This window comes from Microtus ochrogaster, linkage group LG1 (assembly GCF_000317375.1).
Source record: "Microtus ochrogaster isolate Prairie Vole_2 linkage group LG1, MicOch1.0, whole genome shotgun sequence".
In the NCBI taxonomy this organism is placed as follows: Eukaryota; Metazoa; Chordata; class Mammalia; order Rodentia; family Cricetidae; genus Microtus; species Microtus ochrogaster.
In genome coordinates, this window is record NC_022027.1 from 22,854,388 (window position 1) to 22,876,113 (window position 21,726).

General features: G+C 44.5%; 1 protein-coding gene across 1 annotated transcript in view; it reads right to left on the bottom strand.

Annotated features, from left to right (window-relative positions):
• The window catches only part of Rbm47 (RNA binding motif protein 47), a 62,386-nt gene that overhangs the window by 16,353 nt on the left and 24,307 nt on the right, over window positions 1-21,726 (bottom strand). The window contains exon 2 of the mRNA XM_013350760.2: window positions 11,822-11,921. The gene's annotated coding sequence lies outside the window, so the exon portion shown is untranslated. The remainder of the gene's footprint in view (window positions 1-11,821; window positions 11,922-21,726) is intronic.

Sequence of the window (21,726 nt, forward strand, 5' to 3'; positions counted from 1 at the left end):
GTGTGTGTGTGTGTGTGTGTGTGTGTGTGTGTGTGTTGGGGAGAAGTTTAATGTGTACTTTCTATGAGTTCCAATCATGTGTGTGTCACTTTCCAGGCTTGTCCCATGAGTTCTAACTGCCAGTCTCACACTCACCACTGAGGTGACTTACACAGAAGCTACCTGAGAGGATTCGGTGACATTTGAAGACACCTGCCGCACAACACGTTAGAACGGTTAGCAACCGCTATTGTTGTTTTAAAGACTGTCTCTGAAACCACTATTGAGTGGTTCATACCTACAAGGCCAGCACCAAGAGGCTGCAGGAAGGGTAAGAGTTGAGAGTCGATTTGGATGACAGAGATGGTGTGTTTGTGGGGGGCAGACACCGTATGGGCTGGGAGGGAAAGACAGACAAGAGAAAAGCCAGAATTCAAATTTTAGGAAGAGCTTTGTCACTAACGCTGTAAATAGCCCCACAGCTTACAGAGACACTCTGGGTGAAGAAAGAGGGAGGAAACCAGGAAAGGAAGATTAGCTTCTGCAGAAGGCTTCTAACATATGGCACCCAGGCTTTTGCTCAGTGCCAAGTCACTACCACCCACCCGAGTAAACAGCGGGGAGGCCACTCCCACTCTCGGGGCTCTGGGGTCAGGACACTTCTGTCAATCCTAAGACTTAAAAATCAAGAGGAGTTCCACTCAGAACGTGGCCACGGTCAAGGAATTTACCCAAACAATAAGTGGGGGACAGGCTCATCCTGCACCCCCCACACCTGCCTACAATAATTGCCCTCTGCACACAAGAAAAAAAAACCTTCTTTCTGAGCCTCCTTGCTGCAAGGATCCTAAAGGATGAAGAGACAGGAGACCACGACATGCTGACATGCTGGGCCTCTATCTTTGGTTGCCCCTGATTGAGGGAGAGCTCGCATCCCAGGGCTCGGCCAAGTTGATGCTGGTGCAGGCTTTGTTATGGCAAAAGACATCATTCAGTGAAAAGCTGTGTTTGATAAAGAGAAGCAGAGCCAAGAGGCGCTTCTATCAACACAGTCCTGGAAAGGAGGCATTTGCTGTGGGTTATCAGGGGTGAAGCCACTTGCCAGAAGGAGCAAAGTAGGGGGACTTTGACAGCACACTCGTATCTGTTAGGAATCTATCATCTGGGCCTCTTTACAGGCATCACACACTTGACACTTATTCTTGGCAAGTTCATTGGGCGATGCTGAAAACACGAACAAATAGTCGCGCAGTGCACATGCGCCTCCTGGGCTACAGACCACACCAGCGAACAATAGGAGGGGCTTATCATTTTCTCCTTATTTCAGCTCTACAGATCAGAGCCATTGAGAGATTTGGCAAGCACAGCAAGTCTGACTGGCAGGCAGGCGCCAGAAGAGAGAAAGCTGCTGCCACGGTTTCTATCAGATGGTGTCGCTTGCAGAGACGTGGGGTTGTCGCTTTTTTTTTCCTTTCCACACATGTGGTCTTATTTCAGAGTCCCAGACTCGGCTGCAAAGGGACCTGAGGTATCATTTAATGCAGGAATTTGAACCTTCTGTAGCTCTGTCGACATTTTACCTGTTGTGAGGGTACACCCTTGGCATTGTAGGACGCTTGGAAACATTCTGCCCTTTACCCACAAGATGTGCAAACGCATGCCCCTACAATGTTGTGACAACCTGAAGTGTCTTCAGACAGTGAAAATTTGTGGGGTAGGGAATGTGTGGAGCTGCTCTCTGTGGAGAAGTACTGTTGAATCTACCTTGGAGCAGCTGCAGCTGTGTGGCTGTAACCAGCAGAAGCTGGATCTACCTCGGAGCTGCTGCGTCTGTATGGCTGTAACCAGCAGAAGTTGTTATTTCATGCTGTCTACCCTCAAGTTAAGTCTGGTGTCTTTTTTTCTTTCTTTTGAACTCTTCCCCACTCACCCACCTCCAAATCCCCCTTGAGACTACAGAGGGTCCTTGTCCAAGCTGGTCTAGAACTCACTGACCTCCCTGCCTCTACCTCTTGAGCAGCTAGGATTACAGGTATGTTCCACCCAACCAGGCCAACCATGGTACCCCTTGATCTGGCTCTTACTTTTGGGGCTGCTAGGCCCGAGACATGTGCAGTGTTATTCAAGGGGACAGGTCAATGTCTGTGATAGCGCATTACTTATTTAATAATGTGGCTGAAATGCTATCAATTTTATTTTTCCAGTGCAACAAGTACCATCAAACACTACTGTCACATTTTGTGGTCTGGCTAATTTGTCACCACAGGCCGACTGACGGGCCACAAATGAGACTTCTGAAATCACATGAATGACCTGCCAAGCTAGGGCCGTGTTGCATTTAAATTGAGAACAAGTGCTTTCAGCACACCTGAGAACAGCCGACAGCATAGTTTCCAAGACTTGGGGAGTTCTCAAAATTCCCCACTGGCTTCTTTAATGACATAACAATTCTCACGGAAGACTCACGTCTTTTAAGGCAAACTATGAACATTCACTGAAAATGTGGTCTTGGACCACAGTCAGCTCGTCGGTACTAAAGTCAACCTTTGCTTTCCAGTGGCAATGACCTGATGGAGCAGACGAGGAAACAACATGCAGACTTCATTCTCTCGCTAATGAGGGACACGCTGTGTACTGGCTGTGATAGGTGCTTGGGCATGCAACGGTGGTCACTGCACAGCCCTTGTGGTCATCAGTCCAGCGAGAAAGACTGGAGAGCAGAGGGAACACCATAGGCAAAAACGCTGGAGTTGTCTAGAGTGTCTGAATGGAAGAGATAGGAGGGGCTCGGGAAAGACATGGCCGAAACGTGGCCCTTATTTTGTGAGGCGGCAACGGGAAACCAATGAGGCTTGGGCATGGCCAGAAGGCCTCAGCTGAATCCTCCAATGTAAAGAAGATTGGTTCTTGCACAATGGTTTTGCTCAGGATTTGGTCAATGCTTTCAGGGAGTACTCTCTGCCAAGTACCCTGGAGACGGGAGTAGCGTTTATAAGGAGAAAGGAGATCTAGAACTGCAGAATGAATGGCAGAAGATGAACCCAAAGGTCTTTCTGTCTTGCCAGCCACAGTCATCATCTTCCTGTCAGACAAGGTACAGCTACCATCATTTCCCCTCAGTCTTTCTCCAAGAGGGCAGAACTTGGCCTGTCTCTGATCCTCAAAGTTTGGCACTTAAAAGACAATACATATTTGTTAAAGGAACGGGCTGTAATTTCCATCTTAGAAAGCTAGCCACTATCGATACCTGCTTTCCTACAAAGCACTGTACTAGGACCAGTGCAAGGGTGAGGTGGGAAGCTCACACAGGCACTTGGAGACTCGGTACTAGGAGGCCACACGTATCCACCGAGCAAACTTTATTGTGTTGGCAGCTAAGGCTGGCTTAATAATGTAGAGAACCAGCAGTGGTCCACAGTCAAACTCAAGGAATGATCCAGCTATGACATGCAGGGAGAACTAGAATTCTCCAAACCTCTGGCTGATTACAGATGCTTTCCTTATCCTCTTAGCCTTAGAACTAACTATGTCATCACATATTATATCACTATTAATGTATTTGTAAGGACTTTATAGGATTCATTAAGGTCATGTATGACCAAATCATTTAGCCCCGTGAGGAACCCGAGGGGACCATGCTTCCTTCCGTACACCTAGCACTTCTGGAAAAGTGGCTGTAGAATAGCCTTAGTCTACGTGGAGAGGACAGGACGATGCGAGAGAATGGACGGCTTACAGGTAATCCTCCTTGCAAGAGAGGAGATGGACTGGAAATAATCTCTTGGAGAATTATCTTAACAGCAGCCCGACCCAGCGCTCTGGCTAGTGAGCTTACAGCTCTTGAATTCGTGAGTATGCGAATTCTCACAAGTAAAGAAGTTCTTGTGACATTGCTGTGAGCAGAAGTTTAACATGCATGCTCTGGAAAAAGCGACACAGCCTGTGAACAAAGGCATTAGCACGGCCTATGGCCACTTTTACGCAACAGAGGCAGAGTTAAATCGTGGCAACAGAGACTGTAAGGCTTGCAACCCAAAATGCTTGACTGCCTCGCCCTGCAAAAATCTACCAAATGCTAGAAACCCCGATTCCCTGAGTTTGAGACCAATCCCCCATATTCTCCCCCCCCCCATCTCCCCTCTCCCCCGCGCAACAACATTGCCGTATGATGTCATTAACTTCTCCAGATTCTGGGCTCCTCATTCCTCCAGCCTACAAAGTGAGCAGTGCCAACGGTGATCGACATCTCAAGGGGTGATGAAGGAGACCCCATGTGCCAAGTACCTACGCCCAAACCAGGTCTGATTTTCGCAGGACAGAAGATTGATGCTGAGACAGGAGGATTGAACCTGACTAAGAACACAGACAGACATGAGGCATAGAGCTGGTGGTAAAACCCACGCTCGCTCTACCAGGCTGTTTTCTCTTTGCTTCTTCCTCACGTATGGTGTTAGTTCTGACCAGTGTGATAAAGTCACGACCAGTGGGGAACGGGCCTAGATCAACACAGATGACAGAGGTAAAGCCGCTGCTCTGCAATAGTAGCTGGAAAATTATCCCTCACAACCGTAGCCCTACTTTGCCTTCCAGCAGCTACTTCTAGCACTGTCTATAGTAGCTAACATATCCAAACTGTATTCTACAATGAACAACCCATGGAGTTAATTTTTCTTTTAAATTGCAGGGTCTCACATAGCCAGGTTGGACTTGAATTCATTATGTAACTGTGTGGCATCTCCAGCTCCGACTGTCTGGACCTCGCCCTCAGGGTGCCAAGCAACGGGACCCTCCCCTGGAGTTGCCTCAGTCCAGACTCTGCCCCTGAAAAAGCCCACCATCAGCGGCTCACTCCTGGTGGGCATTAAAAAAGCCCCCACTTTGTGAGTTCCCCTTGTGATCTCAACTTACCCGGGGGCCACACAGAAATATTTTGCACAGAATAAACCTGGATTTATTAATCCAGTTTGATTGGCTTATTACATCAGCAGCAGCAGATTTCCAATAACCAGGGATCCAATTTAACAGGGTGGTCTTGACCTCTTGATCTGCTTTCTTCTGCTTCCTGAGTACTGGGACACAGATGCCACCAACTGTCTGACTTAAATGGAACCCATACAACCTAACCTCCATAATGTATACCTAGTAGTGTGGGGTACACTAGACCCTGAGTTATATGCCTTCCCAACCTTCCTTGGGAAACAAACACAAAGTCACTCAGTACTCCCCCAACCCAGGTAGCAGTTTCACCATAAAATGCTGATAATAATATTAACTAAAGAAGTTATGAAATATAAGGGTCATCATAAGCTTAGCGAAAAGTCATGTTATCGGGGGTAGAACCCAGGTTCTTAAACATGGCAGGCAAACACCTTACCATGGAGAGACACAACTAAATTGGGGATTATAATTTAGTAAAGATACTTTTGACAGTAATGTCAATTTATATTTATGATAAAACTAGACAGTCTGAAAGCAATAGACTTGGATGTCTTTTTAAAAAAAATAAAAAAAAACTGGTGTATAAAACATATTTAAAAGAAATACCACACACAAAAGAAAAAAATAAATATTTTCATGTTTTTAAAATTAATCTTTCAAGAGATGTGGGAAAAGCACATCCCCAAATATAAAGTGAAGTTGCTCTGAGGGTGTGTGTCAACGGCACTCTGACCTCCCACTCTGAACTACATTACCCATAGCTACACAGTGAAAACATGGAATACTGTTACAGTTCTATGGTCTATGAGCACATGCTCCCTGAAGCATGTCCTAGTATGACCTTGACCTTGTGATGGTCTATGTGAAATAGTAGTTTGTAAGAATCTCGCGGGTCTCTTGGTAAGAAGCATGGCCAACTGAAAGGAAAGCTCTGGAAAGGATCGACACCGTCAAACATTAGCCCAGTGCTGGGTGTGTCCTGGCTGTTTGGTTAACATTAGTCACTTCCGTTCCAACTGTGAAATAAGAGCTGCTCCCATTGGAGCAGGGGTGACATAGACCCTGCTTAAGGTGGATGCCCTAGCATTTCAGTGACTTTAAGGCAAGAGTCCCAGTGAAAGAATTTCCAAGAACTTTCCACAAGAAGGGGAATAAACCAAGGATTATTTTTTTTTTGTGTAAATGAAGCTTTTTTATTTTTTTTAAAATTGCAGCAGATGGAGATGTGTACAGAGATCTATCACTGGCCAAAATACAGAGAATAACTGATGGTGGGGCTAGACCCAGGATGCCACGACATAATCCTTACACGTAATGCTCAGAGAACTGCAAGACGGGGAAGAAAGATTCTGAGTGCCGGGCCGCTGGACAGCGCCTTCTCGGCACACCAGGGAAGCTGCACGCGTGAAATCTCAACCATATGGCTGCCTAAGCAAGACCTACGTGATGAAAACACCAATTGACCTGCCAGCCTGGGTGGGGGACGTTTCACGAGGCCCTGCCCCAGAAGAAGAGCTCTAGGTAATCAATGGCACAATTAGCTTTTTTCAGGGACAAAATAACCCCATTAGCTTATCCAATCCCAGGTGGTCAGACTTAAAACACATGTACATTGAACAACAATATATGGACTCAATAGGTCTCGTATATGTGTAATAAGGATAAATAAAGAAGAGGAGGTCATAAATTTGAGAGGAAGTAGGGGGGGTCATGGAAGGAGTTTGAGGCGAGGAGGGATGGGTAGAGATAATGTAATTACAGTAGGTATACGTGAAATTCTCAAAAAAAATGTGATTAAGCTGAGTGTGAGGTATTTTTGAAGTTAAAAAGATTCCATTGAGCTGGAGACATGGTTCAGCGGTTAAGGGAAGTTGTTGCTCTTATAGAGGACCCAGGTTCAACTCCCCAGTACCCACAGCTCTGTAACTACAGTTCCAAAAGTTTCGATGCCCTCTTCTGACCTCCATGGATACTAGGCATGCATACGTACACATAAATACATTCAGGTAAAACACTCCCAAATATTAAATAATAAAATAAATGCATTCAAAGCATTAAAACATTTTTGAGAGACAGCGCAGGGAATAAGAACACTTGCTGCTCTTACAGAGGACCCAGGTTTGCTTCCCAGCACCCACATGGTGTCTCAAAGCCATTCACATCTCCATCTAGGAGACCCAACAACTCATGACCTCCACGGGCACCAGACACACACGCTGCCCATACATACATGCAGGCAAAACATTCACGCACAGAAAATAAATCTAAAAACATCCATTTTCAAATGCCATCACTGTGTCATAGGACACCACAACTAGAGTCTCTGCAGAAAGGAAAACAGGGAAGTAAATGTTCTCATGAAAGACAAACAGCTGGAATGTTCCGGAATGGAGTCTGAGGGACCTTTCCTTGGAATATTGCTGCTGCTAGGGAGTTCTCTAACACGTAGTGGGGGACCTCACTTAAAGTAGCTCACAGGTTGACCTGATAGCAACCGTATAATGCAGAAGCTCACAAATGCCCTGTATATGAGACCACAAAACCCCTGACCATCAGCTTACGTCACTCACACAGCCCTCTTTCCATACAGGGGCGAACACGCGGGGCCACGCTGAGGGAAGTGGGCGGGACGACCACTTTCTCATACATCCCATCGCCGGCCATCCATCCTCATTCGCCCCTGCTTCCCTTTTCTCGTTCATGCGTCCCTGTGTCTTGTCCCATCCTTCCCCCACCCCCATCTGAGGCTCCCGTTTACTATCTCTGATTTCCAACTGCAATGGCCTTGGTTAATCAGTACCCAGAGGAACAAGTGGGAATCGAGCTATGTGGCTGTCTGAGGGCTACTTGCTTTTAATGCTTGTTGAAACAATTTCTTCCCATATGGTCATACATGGTTCATGACCAGTAAAGGGAGGAGAGCTCGGCTATGAGAACCTGAAATGTCCGTTTATCTACAAACCAGTTCTGAAGGTCAAATGAGCATGCTGTTTGGAACAAACAACTTGCTTTGCTTACTTCTGTAGCTACGAAAGTCACAGACAGGAGGAAGGGAAGAGAGGGGCAGGGAGAAGCATTTCCCAGTCTGTACAACTTACGTAGGCAGTAAAAGTTGAGACAACTGCCTGTATCAACAGTTCTAGAAAGTAAAGCAATAAGGAAGACCACCACAAAATATCCACTTAGTAGATGGGTGGAAGGAAGCAGACAACATGGTTCACTGCGTGGTAAGAAATGAGTGGTTTGTCAGGGCTCTAGAAACAGGTGTTGGGGTTGATAGCCAGCATGACTCATGAGTTCTCTGCTTTCACAGTGTGCGCCTGGAGTTAATATTTCAGCCAAAAGCCTGCTGCACAGATAAAAAACAGCCCTGATTTGAGCTAATCATTTATTCTCAAGCTCACATGGACATGTTGGGTGCTCTGAGTCACATGTGAATAGATTTTCAAAGGACAAGCACTATGCTAGTCTCAGAAGTTAGTTTTAGAAAGCACAGGCTAGCTCATGCTATCCAGGGTCAGAAAAGGCAATTTGCTCACTGATTTCTTCTTTTTTTCCAAATCCCCATTTTATGGCAAATAAAATGAGAATGAGAACCCACAATGGCCCAAACAGTTTATCCCTTGTAAATCAGTCCTAGTGAAAACCAGAAGAGGGGTGGACCTGGTAAACCCTGTCCCGAAGACAACCTTAACAGATTTAACACTAACTGATCTGGAATTTGGACATGCACTCCCCGTGCCAAGTGTCCCAATGATGTTGAAAGTCTAACTGAATCCAGAGGAGCCTGAAACTGTGGGTTGCATAAACGCAGCTCTGCTGTTATCTCAAGCCCCACAGAGAGCAGGCAGCTCACTGCGGACCTTTGATACTAGGAGGGGCAGTGTACACAGCCACGAGTTTCTTCCTCCTCAAAATTCTGCCCAGGAAGGTGCCAGGTGGACTTCACATTTTATACCGGAAGCACACATAGGTTCTGTCCACAGGAAAACGGGACCAGGGAAACTTCTGGAAACACAGCTTGCCCACAGTTTTGTTGGTAGACTAGTTTATAGTTTCTCTGATGCGGCCTGAAGAACAATTGATTTCTGTGCAAATGGTGCAGCCATCCGCCGACAGCTCTCTGCCCCTGGCCACACTGAGTACGCCCTCTCTCGTTCCTTCCGCTGACAAATGTACATCCTCATGCCACTCACACACAGCTGTGCACAAAACATGCTTCACATACTACCAGCTTCTGCTGTGATTTTCCTGGGAATTTCATCAGACAAAAACGCTGCTAGTTACGTGTGTGAGCTGTTTCCCCAACTCTTCTCTCATTGAGCTGTGGGGCGAGGAGCCTAATAGAAAAGTAACGCAGACGAATGTTGAATGCGAACGTCAAAGCCATCGGAGTAACTTACTTCTGGCCGGCACGTGCCGTCACCCAAGATTTGGCGGGATTAAAAAGTACTTATTTACAAAGAATTCTGGCCCTAATTTTGCACTATATACAAAAACTAATTTAGCAGAGGCCAAAGGTCTAAATCTAAGGCACCAAACTAAAAAAAGAAAATGGAAGGAAAGGTTATGGACTTGACCTAGAACCATAGGTAGCAAAAGAAGAAAGAGATAAATTTCATCAAAGTTTAAAAAATTGAGCCAGGCCGGGCGATGGTGGCGCACGCCTTTAATCCCAGCACTCGGGAGGCAGAGGCAGGCGGATCTCTGTGAGTTCGAGACCAGCCTGGTCTACAGAGCTAGTTCCAGGACAGGCTCCAAAGCCACAGAGAAACCCTGTCTCGAAAAACCAAAAAAAAAAAAAAAAAAAAAAAAAAAAAATAAAAAAATAAAAATAAAAAATTGAGCCAGGCATGGTGGTGTGTTGGGAGATTCCTGTAATCCCAGCCTGGGAGGCTGAGGTAGGAGGATCAGGTGTCAAGGCCAGCCTGGGCTACAAGATACTGTCTCCACATAAATTAATAAAATAAAAGCTTTAAAACTTTAGCTGTGCTGTGGTAGCACATGCCTGCGGTGGCCTCTGAGTTCGAGACCAGTTTGGTCAACAGTTTGAGCTCCAGGACAGCCAAGGCTGCACAGAGAAACGTGTCTCAAAAAAAAAAAAACCAAAACCAAAACAAAAACAAAACCCTCCAACCAATAAATAAAGGAAGGAAGAAAATAACCACCAAAACAACAAAAACAAAACAAAATAAAAACCCAAGAGAAACAAAAAAAAATCAAAAACCATTAAAACTCTATTGGGCTGTAACTCAGTGTCAGATCACCTGCCTGGCATGCAAAGGCCCTGGGTTCCATTCCTAGTACTGATTGCAAAAAAACAAAAACAAAACAAACAAACAAACAAAAAAACCCCATCAAATCTTGTTAATCAGGTAACACCATAAACAGAAACAAAAGGCGCCCCACGGTGCAGGAGAAAAATATGTGCAAATCATCTTCTGGTAAAGAACTAGTGCCCAGAGTCCACAAAGAACCACAAACTTAGCCAAAGCCAGCAGGCAATGGATGGGGGACTTGAACACACATTTCTTCAGATACAACAGATGCATGAAAAGACTGAGCATCACTGTTAGGGATGAGAGAATCAAAGCCGTCTGACACACCTTTTATACTCATTATAATGGCAGTCAAACAAACCCTCACACTATATCCAGTTAAGAGGACAAACTGAATCTCTTTGTACAATGCTGGTGACAATGGAAAATCATGGTGGAAAATACGTTGGTGCTTCAGGAAAAACAAAACCTATAAGTACTTCGAATCCACCAATCCCATTGCTAGATGTCAATCCCAAATAACGGCAGGACTGAGAGATGTTAGCGGGAATCCCATTTACAGCAGCCCCAAACCAGAAGCAACCCAGATGTCTGCTGATGAATGAAAGATGAACAAAAACTTGGTCTGTGTCTTACAATAGAATAATAGTCAGCCTTACAAAGAAATGAACATTCTATGAACCTTGAAGACATGCTTTGTGAAGTAAGCTGGTACAAAAGAACAAAATGTCATGAACTGGAAAGTCTGAAAAAAGCCACTTTTTTGTTGTTGTTTGTTTTTGTTTTTTTTTTTGGTTTTTTGAGACAGGGTTTCTCTGTGGTTTTGGAGCCTGTCCTGGAACTAGCTCTTGTAGACCAGGCTGGTCTCGAACTCACAGAGATCCGCCTGCCTCTGCCTCCCGAGTGCTGGGATTAAAGGAGTGTGCCACCACCGCCCAGCGCAAGAAGGCCAATTTACAGAGGGTATGAGGATGGCTCCAAAATCACAAATACTGTCACACTGAATCTTCTGTCTGCCTTGTACAGAGAGCCTTCCTAGTGTACCAGGCATTGAACGATGTCAAAAAACTGACGGCTGCAGGCTGCGGTGGTGCCTACCAGTAACCCCAGTACTTGCCTGGTGGAGGCAGGAGGATCAAGGGTTCAAAGTTATCTTAAGCAACAAGAGACTATCTCAAAAACATACAAACAAAGAAGCAAAGCAAGAAGAAAAAGAAAGGGGGGAGAAAGAGGGGGAAAAGAGGGAGGGAGAGAGGGAGGGAAGGAAGGAAGGAAGGTGAAGGGAGGGAGGGAAGATGGAAAGAGAAAGGGAGGGAGGAAGGAAGGAAGAAAATGTTAATGCCCTCTGAGAAGTCAGAAGCAGACAGTAAACAGCCAGAATGACCCCCTGTCTCTTCCAACAGACAGACAGAAGATGTGCCCTCTCAAGCCACAAAGATGTGACGTGTACAAAGAAATAAGAATCTGTAGCATAGCCTCAGAGTGACCCACCGCCACGTGTAACGCACCACTAATTCACCGTGTAAACACACAGCAGGCCTACGGTGACTAACAGCAGATGTCCCGTTTGACAGGAAGGGAAACTGTGTTCTTACTTAAGAAAGGATTCCAGGAAGTGCACTCACTAAATGTCACCAATTCAACCGCTCCTGGAATGCAGGCCGATACGGGCAGCTTGCTTGGAGTTTCTCTATTCAGTTCTTGAAGAGTCCTTTGAGACAAATCCTAAAGGGTTGGAGGAAAAAAGATGTTAGAAAATGTTTTGTTTTGCTCTATTTCAATGTCAGTTTCACACGTGCCTGGAAATCAGAAAATAAACTGTCACTGCTCCAGTTACTCAAGAAACCATTATTCTTATATTCTCGAGAAACCAAGAAATATAACTCATTATCCGACCCTGGAAGAAGTGGGGAATTGCGACAGGAGCATTACCAATTTCTTTCACGTGGTGTGTTTTGACCTTTGGAGTAGCTATGACATAGAGACAGGCATACTGCTTAGGAAGAGTACAGATGCAGCCCGAGACTCAAAGACACGCCTCCTGATAGACACATACCTAGCTGGTGCCTTGCCCCTGCTCTGTGGCGCAATACTGTCCCCATTAACAAACTATCACTCCTGCCCGACTGCATCCCATAGAGGGTCCGCACAACCACGGAAACAAGGCGCTCATGATCCACCTCCAAAGAGAGCAGTGCTTACTCTGTCCTGAAGTCAGCCAAGACTTTCGAGGATGTTTCCTCTCAAGGCGAGGGTTGTGAGAAATGAGAAGTACTAGTTCTGGTTTCACGTTAATCATGGAAGCCACAGTTCAAAAATATTCAAGTGAAGGGAACATAAAGTTCCAGGTAAATTGTTCAAGACACACAGATACATCAGATAAAAGTATCACAGTATATCTTTCCTTTACTCCATACCTGGAGATACACCCTACCCAGCCTTTACAACTACCGACAGACCACTCAAGCTACTGGAAGATCCAAACAGCTTATGGCCACATTTCTAAGAGCAGTATGGCACCACAGCTGTAACACTAGCTGGAAGCTAGGTGAGACTTTTAACTCCATTATGAGCATATCCTGGTGTGTGTGTGTTCTGAGACAGACTGAGGCATGCTATCTATCCCAGAATGGCCTGAAATGTGCAATCCTCCTGCCTCTGCATCTAAAGCACAGGGATTGCAGGCACAAGTCACCACTGCCTTGACCCGCCATCGTCTTCACCTCCATGCAAAGCCCTTCACTTGTGTGCAGTGCAAAATACAGCTGAATTGCTAGGTTTAAAGAGCTGGTTTTGCCACTGTTGTTTGTTTTGGGTTGCAATGTGCATTCTTCCACTAAAATTTTAGCTAAATAAAGAAACAAAACCTAGAAAACAAGAGCCAGGGGATTCATGGGGACATTGGAGAGAGAACCTTCACAGCTCTGCAGAGCACAGTTTGGACTCTTCTGGATTGACTGGCCACTAAAGTCAGTTAAAACACAAAATTGTTTAGCCACATCTCTATTGGAATGGCTGGTCTTCTGTAGGAACCATGGCTTTATGAGAACACAAGCGACAACCTCAGCCGGACCCCAAGTCAAATCTGCATCAACAAGGGTTTTCTCAAAGAGGAAAAGGCCACGCTGAAATCGGAGGGTAGCTGATGTTTAACATGTAACCTCTCAATGCAGTCTTTACCCTCCTGAAAAACATGGCGCCGGGTGTTGCACGATGGATAACAACCAATTCAACATCCCAGTTTGATAAAACCTTGGAAATTAAAGTGCAAATTATAAGCCCTGTCTTAAATTAGCTGCAGTGTCAAGACAACAGAATAAAATGTGGACTTCAATGCCAAGCTCTCCTGAGATCTTTCACCGGTAATATTTATGAAGCCCAGATATCTGCACAGAACTTTGAGGGTTCCCATTTCCATAATAGTAAAAGGTCCCCCTTAGCAAGGCAATATCTCGGAAGTGGACACATAAACTCTGTAATCTGAAAGCAAACTATTAATGTATACTGAAACTTACGGTTCACAGTTTTATGCTGCGCTGTAGGGAAAGAAGGCTCACTGAGGGGCGGTCATAGCTGTTTAAGTCAGAAAACCCCTTAAAGTATAACATGTAGGCTCAATTGTATACTTCCAGAAAATTCAGACTTTCTACAATGAATCTAAATAGAATTTATTTCATAAAAACTTCAGTATTTGCTATTCTGATTGCTCACAAAGATCTTCAAATAAAACCCACAAGCTTGGCTTTATATCCATCCACCTTCCTTCCTCCCTCCCTCCCTCCTTCCTTCCTTTCTTCCTTCCTTCTTCCTTTCTCTTTCTGGAGTGAGAATCAGAGCTGCTTGGGGCTCCCAGCAAACGAGGTGGGATCTTCGGCTGATGCAGATGTCACCATTTTTGCTGTCTACCCTGACTTCATTTCAGCTCATATTCTTTCTGTATTTGGTCAGAGTACACATAGCTTGTTGGTTTTGGTGGCAGTGGTTAGTTGGATTTTGTTTTGGAGACAGGTTATTACACCATATGCCGGGCCTGGCATCCATAATAAACCCTCTGCCTTGTACTCATGAATGTGAAAATATATATAGATATAAAATATAATTATAGATATAAACCACTGTGCCTGGATGCCACACTGGGTTTCTTTAAGTATTGCTATTATTATTAATTATTGTTGCTATTGCTACTGTCATCTGGGCGTGTGTGTATATGATGTACATATGTGTGGTTCTTTGTAGAGTTCTCTCATTCCACTTCCAATGTAAGGCCTATGATTTGAACTCCAGCAGGCAGGCTTGCAGCAGTCAGCAAGAACAGTTATCTGCGGAGCTACAGCAAAGTCCCATACAGTAAAGCAAAAACGACAAAAAAACAAAAGAAAAAACCCAACCAAACAAACAAACAAAAACTTTACAACTGTTCTTTTCCTTTAAAATTAAAACTTCTCTTTAAGAGATTTCATTCTTATATTTTCATTTTATGAGTTTGTTGCAGTTAAATAGGGGCAAAATGCTCATGCAGTACTCAAAGAGGCAGAAGAGGGTGCGGAACTTTGAGAACTGCAGTCAGAGATGGTTGTGGGTGGTCACATGGTGCTGGGACCTGACTCCAAGTCCTCTACAAAAGCATTCGATGATGAGCCATCTCTCCAGCCCCTGTGCATGTGGTCTTTAGAGCCGTTTCAAATTCACTGTTTGGAATGAGGCACGATACACTAATATTCAAACAAACCAACCAATCTTACAAACTAATACACTTTTTAAAAACAACTTAGTCTAAAGTCAAGACCTGCACTGTGCTGCTTCAACCCTCAGCCGTAAGCTCAGGCTAAAACTAAATTCCCCATCCCTACTCTCCACCAGCTTCTAGAGACACGCACTCAGGGGGGTGTGAGTGTGAGCAGAGGCCAAGGAACGACTAAGGAGCTCCTGAGCATAGAGGGAGAAATGGGGGGGGGGGATAAGAGAGCATTGTAGAGAAAGGGGTGGGAGGAACAGACTGGGGAGAGACAGCAGAGAGGAGTGTGTGTGTAGTGGGGGGGGGTAAGAATCAAGCCAAACCAGGTGTGGATTATGTCATAAAGAAATATGCTACTTTATCTAGTAATTAAAATGAATTAGTAGCAATCACTTATGTCTTTCATTTTGTTAAGACTGGGGTAGCTTATGTACCCCACGTTAGTCTCAAGCTCAGGACAAAGCTCAAGACGACCTGGAAGGCCTGACACTCTGGCCTTAGCTCCCAGTACTGTGTTTATAGGTGTGTGCTACTGCCGGGCAGGAATACTTTTTATTGGAAACAGATTCCGTCTTAAGATAAATCACTTGCCCACTCTCGAGAAGGAAGTACATGGATTTAAAGCTACCAGGAAACGGTGCAGGTCAGCCATCAGATTTCTGCCGGCCACTGGGCTTCTTGCACTGCTGGACCTCAGGAATGGTCTCAATGGTCCAGTTCTCTGTCTTCTTGGGTGTTTCCTGAACTTGAGTATCATTACATGAATTAAAGCTATTACATTTGGAAGCATACTGCAAACGGCCAGCCCCAAGTTTCCATAGCCTCCTGGACGGCCTTTATCTTGCTCGCTGCTGCCCACTATGAATCCAGCTCTTACAGCAGACGGTGGCCTTTAAAACCACACCACTCGGTCCCATCAGCCTCTTGGTGCTATCTTTAGAATAAAGTCGATATCCTCCCAAGATGCGAAGAGACTCACTCCTCACCCAGCTTCATGTCATGCCTCAGTTTCCCTTACAGGTCATTCCTGGTGCTTCAGGTCCCCTCAGACCCTCTCTGCCTGGCCAGGCTGAACTTCAACTTCCCTCATCCAGTGGAGCAGACTGGGGAGGCTCCTGAGACTTGCGCCCACAGTGTTATCTAACACTCTTCCTGACACATAGGAAATTGCCACATTGAAGGACAAACATGGCAGAATTTTGGCATATGGTTTAAGCTTACAGTAATTGTTAGTACCATGCTCATCTTCAGCTAAGTTAAAACTTTACCAGGGCAGAGTCTGGTCTGACTCACATCCAGGTCCAGCAGGTGTTCAATTACCGGGAGATGTCACTGTGACTTTTTTAAATGCTAAGTACTTAACATTGTTACTGGCAGAGAAAAATCATGTTTTAATCCAAAAGCCACTATATTTGATAATAATAAAGAAACAGAATGAATAAGTTCAAGGAAACATTTTACATCTGGCATTTTTGCAAAATTTGAAATCAGTAAATATAACAATTTTGTAATGCATATCCCCCAAGGATAAAATTCAACCTATCTGTATGGCGTTATTTAAGTCTCAAATGTTTCTCACTGCTTGGAAGCACGAAAAGAGCTTGTTTGGGAAACTAGAGGTTTGGATTTAGCAATTAGCTGAGAAAACATAGCCTCCGAAGAGTGGTAGAGCTGGACCGGGCATTTTAAAGCGCCCTTCTGCCTGATAGTTAGAAGAACACCTCCTGAGACCTCCCACATCACCTTATCCAATATACACGTCTGTGTCTACCCTTCCTGAAATGAAGAAAGCCAGGGGAAGGCAAGCTGGGATGGGATAGAGGGTGGGCAAGGCTAAGTCAGCAGCTAGGAGCCAATGCCACAGCAGCTAGGAGCCAATGCCACAGCAGCTAGGAGCCAATGCCACAGCAGCTAGGAGCCAATGCCACAGCAGCTAGGAGCCAATGCCACAGCAGTTAGGAGCCAATGCCACAGCAGCAGCTCAGTCCCTGAATCCTCATTGTACATCAGGCATTGTGTTAAGCATCCCTTGTGTGACATCATCTTACTTGCTACAATAAGGAAGCAAGAACTATGCTCCTACTCTTTGGGGAGACAGAGAATCAGCACAGAGAGGCTGACCAAAGACTATGGCAACACTGAGATTCAAACACGGAGGGATCATCAGTGTTTCCCCAAAGGCTCACATGTGAGAGGATTGGGGGGTGGTTAGTAAGAGGTAGGACCTCATGGGGAATCTTTGACCCTGACAGAGATGGTGGGGTCCTAGGCCCTATCTTTATACTTCCTGGTTATGAGGGAAGCAGCTTGGATCCACCATGCCATGTGTCCTCATCACAGGCCCAAATCAACAGGGCCCGTCAATCATGAACTCTAACCTCTAAAAGACCAATGCAAAATAATCCATTCCTCTTTTTGGAAAGGTGGGCCTCACCCTGTAGCCCAGGTTGACCCAAATCTTGGCAGGCAATCTTGCCTCAGTTTTCGGAGTGCTGGAATTATACCTCTTGTTCCCTAAATTCTTTTTTTTTTTTTCCTGAGACAGGGTTTCTCTGTGTAACAGTCCTAACTGTCCTGGAACTAGCTCTTATAGACCAGACTGGCCTCGAACTCACAGAAATCTCCCTGCCTCTGCCTCCCAAGTGCTGGGATTAAAGACATGCACCACATCACCTGGCTTATTCCCTAAATTCTTTTTTTTTTTTTTTTTGGTTTTTTCGAGACAGGGTTTCTCTGTGGCTTTGGAGCCTGTCCTGGAACTAGCTCTCGAACTCACAGAGATCCGCCTGCCTCTGCCTCCCGAGTGCTGGGATTAAAGGCGTGCACCACCATCGCCCGGCTTATTCCCTAAATTCTTAAAATGCCATCACATTTTGGAAATATTTTGAGAAAAAGATCCCATGAAATAATTAAGTGGTCGGTGTCTACAACTTCACTTTTTACTTCTTGGCTAATAGTCCCTAATCAGACCTCTCTTACTTGTTAACGTTTTACAAAAGGACCTATCTTTTGAAGACCGAGAAAATGAACATGTTAAATTTACAGCACAGAAATAGAAATTAAACAGACTAGTGGATCTCTATGTACAGCTCATAGGTGGTGAGAGTGTCACCTCCCACCTCCTTCATCTTTGCACGTTGACATCTGACCCTTTTTATAACATGCACCTTGTACCAGTGAAACCTAAGGCACCAGTTAGTTACTTATTAAACGTGGGGGCCAAAGGCTGACTTGTACAGATTACACTGTTAACCGCCCAGACCCACCCGTGTGCAGGACTGGAAGCGAGCAATCCATAGCTGTGAAATTCTGTTGTATTGGCAGAATTCAGCTCCAAACTGCAGCAATCTGTGTCTGACCTCTGATCTGAGAGGTTCATCTGAACCTTCGGACCTCAGCTTGTGGTTGAGAAACAGCAAGAGGATGGTTACCAAGTATTAGCAAAGCCAGGTAAATAGTTAACACTGTAACTGTTGCTGGCCCTGCCCCCAAGCCTGATCCCTGGAAGATCAGTGAGAACACAGCCCAGTCACTGAAGGCAACATTGAGGCAAGCTTCAAAAAAACATAGCATTTCGAGTGAACCTTGTAAAAAGTAGGATATTTTATAATGAAAACCTCTTTAAATAAATACATTGAACCAAGAAAAGGGGAATCTGGGGCCAGAAAGAAGGCTCCTTTCGTAGAGCACTTGCTTCACAACCCTGACATCTGGCTGATCTCCAGAGCCCTGGTCTCCAGAGCCCAAGTAGAGGCAGGAGAGAACCAACGCCATTGAAGTTGTCCTCTGATGTATACAGGGCACCATGGCATGAACACACACACACACACCTTTAATATCCAGTGATAAGCAACTAGTATTCTCTTTACAAATTAGACAAAATAACACATACTAAATGCTTTGTAATATAATATTCTTATTGAACGGCACAATGCCTCAGCCTATTTTGGATTAATGCACTATCAGGTTACAAAATACAAACCCATTTTGAGCCACTTTCCGAACAAAGTAGTCACGGAAAACCAGTTACAAATATAACAGACAAGTTTACCTTTGACACTGACAATATCGTAGCCATGAATAAGGCTGACACTAAGAGCTGATGAGTGGACTCGCGGGCACTCTGTGCCCCTACTGACTGATCGCAGTGAAGAGCTTCTTCCCACGACAGTGGAGGAGGGCTCATTACGACCAGAAAGATGTTCTTCTTGATGGTTAGCTTTCACTTTAAGTGCTATCCCTTCATTTTTAGGTAGAAAGGTGAAAAAGAATTCTGCCTTTCTAGTTGTGATTAATATTAGAAAGGACCACATAAAGTATAGAAAAAATTAAAGTAAAAAAAGCATAGCATCTACAGTTAAATAATTTCATTTCTTAAACTTAAGTGACAGTTTGAAAAAAGTGACTCCATCAAGAGGAAATATCACTGGTACAGTTTTATATATTATCATAATGCTAATTCCTAATTTATGTTTAGTTATCGTATTTTCTTCTCTAAAGACTGAGACAAATTATTGATTATACTATATGGTTTAAATTGCCAACTATAAATATATATTTGTGAAGACCTAGATTTTTATCAAGTATATGAAGTAAAAAAAACCTGTAAAACTAAAGAATGTTTTTCAAATCCCACCCATAACTAGAAAGCTGGAGTCTTACCAACAGTAAGGCAAATGAGGTAGTGTTTAAGATTCTTAAGAACTTAAGATGTATATACCCCGTTAATTAAAACAAAGCCCAAACAGATTGTTTGGTAAACCTAATAATAAATCTCCTTACGTGACCACAACCACCTTCTTCATACCTCAGTGAAAATAAATAAGGTTTCCCTACCTTTCCAGTCTTGAAATCTGGACGCACAGGCTCATCGTAGCCACAGCCAGGCTTCAGTAACCTTTGTCCCCAACTCCAGGAGCAACGTGACTCTGCTCTACCTGGTTCCTGGTTCTTCACTGGCCAATGGCTTTGGGCTTTGGGAGTCATTTGCTAAGGACACTTGGAGTGAGTTTGAAGGCGGGGCTCATAGGGCGGGGAGGGGTCACAGCTGTTACGTGGAAATGCTTAATAACCATATGGATATTAGTGCAAAACCTACTCTGACCAAGAGGAAATTGGGGAAAGTCCAAGGCAACAGAAACACTGGCATTTCATAGAAAAGAAATTTAACTGAAAGATTTCACCCAAGCTCCAATTACGACTAAAAGGAAACCAATGATTTTCTTTCCAGTCACCCTTCGGAGAATCAAGTGTGTGTGTGTGTGTGTGTGTGTGTGTGTGTGTGTGTGTGTGCCCGTGCCCTTGCTCCACTTCATATAAATAAGAAACATAGTAATTCCTACTTCACATGGGGTGCTGTGAGAATTAAATAAATAAATACATTTAAGTGAGCAGACACTGTCTCAGGGACACTGGACAAGGCACACACAGTTCGAATCCCAGAACTTGGGAAGCTGGAGTTGAGGCTCAACGATTCAAGGCCAGTCAGCTTTATCTAGCAAGGCTGCCTCAAAGTCTTAGTGAAAGAGGCTTCTGGGAAATGCTGTATTTTTAGCAAACATTGCTTTCCCTCTACCCCGCCTTTATCTTATCTCAGGTAGATAACCTGGGATATTAGGCATTTTATCTCAGCCAATCACTACCAAAAATCATATTTATAAATGTGATAGAAAAAGAAGCAAAAATGCCACGTGAACTAAACCCTCATTTTATTTTGTTATTAATTTGAAGCTGAAATAGAGTGACCGCTGAGACAAGTCGTGGGGACACAGAAAGACAAAGAGCTGTTAAAATGAGCCCCTCCGTCTAGAGGGGCCGAGAGAGGGAACTACAAAAATCCAAACTCCCTCTGCAAGTGGAGTTAGGACATCAGAGGAGGAGGGAGAGGAGAAACTGAGAGAGCTCCTGGCACCCATGTGACACCCAGCACCCTCCAAACGTGGATAAGATGAGCTCCAATAAAGAAATGAAAACCCGTCTCTCTTCCTAATGCAGACTTTGGGCACAGAGCAGTGGCCCTGTATATGAACGCAGCACCCTCAGGGCCCTGGGTTGAGTCCCCAGATGTGAGCGGGGAAGCTGGGTGCTCTCAGCAAGGCCAGCACTGGGAAGGTGGTAGAGTCAGGAGTTCAAGGCCAGCCTGAGGTCAGGAGGCCACCAACTAAGCTCTGACTGCAGGTTTTCCCTTAGGTTACTGTGTCTTTGTCCAGTTTACTGCATTTACGACAGTTTTGAAGTGGACAGTGTCAGAGATCAAAAGTCCAGGGGGACAAGTCTGCGTTCAGTTTATTCTTCTATCCCTATTTTATAAAGGAAATTTAATTGCTCCTATATAAAGTGATCAATACTGAGAAAGATTAGTGACTTAATAAAAGGTCAAAAATCCTCATGTTCAGGTGAGTACACGGGCGCACAAAGTGGACTCACAGTTTTTTCTTTTGTTTGTTTTTTTCATTTTTGTTTAGCGGGGAGAGGTCACAAGGCTGGGGGGCAGGCCTGGGAAGACTGAGAAGTGAGAACGATTGGGGTACATAGTGTGAAATTCCCAAATAGCCAACGAAAATATTACGAAAAAATAATAAAGTCAAAATTCAAAACAAATCTAAGATTACAAAATGTCAACTATTACATGAAACCAAATTTCTAGGCTAACCAAAATGGAAAACCAAAGGTTCCTTAGTTAGTAAATCAGTATTTAAAAATATATATATATTTTAAACAAAATATTTTAGGTAAACTGTAGACGTAAGTCACAAACGATGCCACAGCAGTTTGGAATTATAATTAACAGGGTAG